General features: G+C 44.9%; 1 pseudogene; it reads left to right on the top strand.

Annotated features, from left to right (window-relative positions):
- The first annotated feature begins 528 nt into the window (after nt 1-528).
- On the top strand, nt 529-3862 carry LOC129819460 (neurochondrin-like; annotated as a pseudogene).
- The last annotated feature ends 403 nt before the right edge of the window (nt 3863-4265 follow it).

Genomic DNA, 4265 nt, shown 5'->3' with positions numbered 1-4265 from the left:
CGATTATTTTAGTTGAATGCTGTAACACAGAATAAAACGGTTAATAAATGTACTGTTTATTATGTTTATTACTGTTTATCACTTATTAACCATCATTTATTCACTTTACTTTAATAAACATTTTCAGTTGTGTATATTACATTTGTTTTATTTGAAGACTTTATTTCATTCCAAGTCGTCATCTCTATAAAGCTGCTGCCTATGCTATCTGACAAAAATCACTATTTTGTAGTTCTTCAAAGTAAATAAGGCATATTATTATGACTGCTGAATAGCAACTATCAATCATTTAGATCATGTATTTTCAGGTAAAGACACCCTGTGAAGCAACAGCTGCTCTCTATATCCCCCTCAAGATTCTACATTCTAATGTCTCTTCAGTAGCTGGCATAAAATTACCACAGACCAGTAGATGCGCAGTGGACTATTGTCATTGTAGTTAATTACCACTTTTTTATGCACTACAACTCCCTACTACATTGCACAGTTCAGGTTGGATCGGATTTATATCTAGAGAAACTGTGCAATATGTCGGTCAATATGTTGGTCAAAAATAACCTTCATTTCGGTTAATCGCTCAACCCTTAGGAATTCTATTGAATCTGGTATTGTTGGTAAACATTTTCTCACCCTTATATTCACAATCCTTTCTGTTCTATAGATCACACGATTGTGGACAGCTCGATAGTCCACCGCTGTGGCGCATCTTTGAGGCGGTGGGGCTGAGTCTTCCAGGTCGCCTGCTGGTGACTGCAATCCGGGGGAGTGATCCCTCCGGCTTGCCCACAGAGGAGCTTCTGTCTCTGGGCACAGCTCTGCTGGCTGCCCTCAGCTCCTCACCACCATCCCTCTACTGCTAGCGCTGCTGGTCGATGGGCCCAAATGGAGCCCGCAGAAACAAGCACCAGGCTAGACAAGAGATGGAACTAGACCAGCCAAGCCAGACTGAACAGTCATCACAGAGCACAAACACTGCCAGGAGACTGCAGGAGTCAAAGCACCAGCTCAGGATGCGAAGAGCCCTACAGGCTCTGAGGAAGGTACTGCAGAGAATGGAGCTCCAACTTCCCATTCAACAGTCAAACTGGATGAGGCCTTGGTTACAGACTGTTACCAGGTTCTGATTACAGTGTGTGCTTTACCCTGGGGCCCAAATCAGCTCCTGGCCAGGGGTGCTGTCCCAGCTTTATGTAAAGCCTTGGAGCAGAAACAGAGTCATGAAAAGGGACTACTCCTCCTGAGCGCCCTCCTCTCAGGAAAAACCAGAGAGAGCCTGGAGTAAGCACCCAGCCGACCTCCATCTCCTGGCCTGTCTTCCAAGACCTCTGCCAAGCCACTGGCCACACCCAGCTCGATATGTGTGTCCTGGTGCCGCAGTTCCTCCCCTCGCCAGGTGGGACACCAAAGGATACTGACCTAACGCCAACTATGGTAAGTCTGTGGGCGGCCCTGAGGCCCATGCTGCAGGCCAAACTGACACCAGGTAAGTTAGGCCCTGTGTTAGTCCTCTCCGCCTGCCTGTTGGGCCTGTGCAGCTAGGAGCCTGTGGGGCCACCTAAGTTCTACTGCCTGCTGGTAAACCGGGCCTGTGTAGAGGTGATGGACTTGGAGGAGCCCCCCGATACAGAGCTGAGCCCCCAGTTGCATCAGACGCTCACCGCCTGCTACCGCGTCATGGAGGCGGCCATGGAGCAGGCCTGCAGCAGCCAGGGAGTCGCCCAGCAGAGCGATGCTCAGCCTCAGAGAGCCATCACTGGGCTCAGTCTGCAGCAGAGCAGGCAGGTCCTCCGGGTTCTGGGGGAGGCCTTCTCGGCAGTCATCTATCACCTGCAGCAGGTAAGAGAACGAGGAAAACAAGATGCATTCATACTCATTATACTCGCCAGCCAGTGTCTGTAAGAAAGTATAGTTAGTTTAAATTAAAATCATGTTTCCCACAAGATAACTGTGTGTGTGTGTGTGTGTGTGTGTGTGTGTGTGTGTGTGTGTGTGTGTGTGTGTGTGTGTGTGTGTGTGTGTGTGTGTGTGTGTGTGTGTGTGTGTGTGTGTGTGTGTGTGTGTGTGTGTGTGTGTGTGTGTGTGTGTGTGTGTGTGTGTGTGTACATTAGACAGTACAGACACACACAGAATTCACAATAGGGTAAATCCATTAGAAATTCAACATTCAGGTGATGAGGTTTCTCAGATTTGACCCATTTTGGTCATAATAAAAACATTTACAAACAGGGTTGTCATACTACAACTGAACAAAAATATCCATGTAAAGTGTTGGTCCAATGTTTCACGAGCTGAAGTAAAATATCCTAGAAATGTTCCATATGCACAAAAAGCTTATTTCTCTGAATTTGTTTTCACACATTTGTTTATATCCCTGTTAGTGAGAATTTCTCATTTGCCAAGATAATCCATCCACCTGACAGGTGTGGCATATCAAGAAGCTGATTAAACTGCATGATCCTTACACAGGTGCACCTTGTGTTGGGAAAATAAAAGGCCACTCTAAAATGTACAGTTTTTTCACAACACAATGCCACAGATTTCTCAAGTTGAGGGAGCGTGCCATTGGCATGCTGCCTGCAGTAATGTCCACCAGAGCTGTTCCCAGATAATTGAGGGTGCATTTTTCTACCATAAGCCGCCTCCAACCTTGTTTTAGAGAATTTGGCAGTACGTCCAACCGGCCTCACAACTGTAGACCACGTGTATGGCGTCGTGTGGGCGAGCGGTTTGCTGATATGAACAGAGTGCCCCATGGTGGTTGTGTGGTTATGGTATGGGCAGGCATGAGCCACAGACAACAAACACAATAGCATTTTATTGATGACACTTTGAATGCACAGAGATACCGTGTCAAGATCCTGAGGCTCATTGTCATGCCCTTCATCTGCCGCCATCACCTCATGTTTCAGTATGATAATGCACGGCCCCATGTCACAAGGATCTGTACACAATTCCTGGAAGCTGAAAATGTCCCAGTTCTTCCATGGCCTGCATACTCACCAGACATGTCACCAATTGAGCATGCATGGGATGCTCTGGATCGACGTGTACGACAGAGTTTTCCAGTTCCCGCCAATATCCAGCAACTTCACACAGCCATTGAGGAGTGGGACAACATTCCACAGGGCACAATCAACAGCCTGATCAACTCTATGCGAAGGAGATGTTACACTGCATGAGGCAAATGGTGGTCACATCAGATACTGACTGGTTTTCTGATTCACGCCCCTACCTTTTTGGGGGGTATTTGTGACCAACAGTGGTGGAAAAAGTACCGAATTTTCAAACTTGAGTAAAAGTAAAGATACCTTAATAGAAAATCACTCAAGTGAAAGGAGTGGTGAGAGAAGGCTGGGGAGCTGTGGAGACTGGGCCAAGGGAGCCTTGGGTAGCATGGGCAATCTGAGGAAATCCCCTACCACAAACTGATGCACTTGTGTAATTAATGATCATGAAGATGAGGGGCAGGAGTTTTTCCTGAGCAGACAACATATCCTGACCAGGAAAAACTCAAGACAAAATGGCAGAATATATCAGTGTGTTTAGTAACAGGTTGTATTTGCATTGTCATGCGATTCCCGATAAACATTTGTTGTTTGTAAGATGGTATGACTGTATATAAGCAGTCTGTTACATGTATGAAAGTAAGTGAAGCATAAAATAAATAATAATTTTGATAAATATTTCAACTTAAATGTTGATTTCATTTGGAAGAAGAATGTTCCTTCAACAGAGACACGATAGTATGTGCACATTCCAAGCTGTCCTGCTTAATACTGAAATTAAAAACACTTACTGAATGTATGCATAACACCTATGTTCTTCCTGTTTTCTGAAACAGGTGATGCGATTTATGAACTAACTTTACACTACTATACTAATGTAATTGGTATAGTAACTATACTGAACAAAAATATAAAGGCAACATGCAACAATGTGAAAGATGTTACTGAGTTACAGTTCATATTGTCACGACTTTCGCCGAAGTCGGTCGCCCTCGTTGTTCGGGGGGCGTTCGGCGGTCAACGTCACCGGCTTTCTAGCTACTGCCGATCCACTTTTAATTTTCCATTTGTTTTGTCTTTGTTTCACACACCTGTTTTCAATCCCACAATCACCTGTTCATTATTTAACCCTCTGTTCCCCACATGGTTTTTGTGAGTGATTGTTTGTTGTATTGTGGTCCGTATTGTGTGGCCGTGTATATTACGTGTATATATTTAGATTTTTGAGTAAAAGTGTTTTTATTACTCATATCTGCTGTC

Source organism: Salvelinus fontinalis, chromosome 22, assembly GCF_029448725.1.
Source record: "Salvelinus fontinalis isolate EN_2023a chromosome 22, ASM2944872v1, whole genome shotgun sequence".
Classification (NCBI taxonomy): domain Eukaryota; kingdom Metazoa; phylum Chordata; class Actinopteri; order Salmoniformes; family Salmonidae; genus Salvelinus; species Salvelinus fontinalis.
The sequence above is the reverse complement of the archived record's forward strand: the minus strand, read 5'-3'. Positions and strand labels throughout refer to the sequence as shown.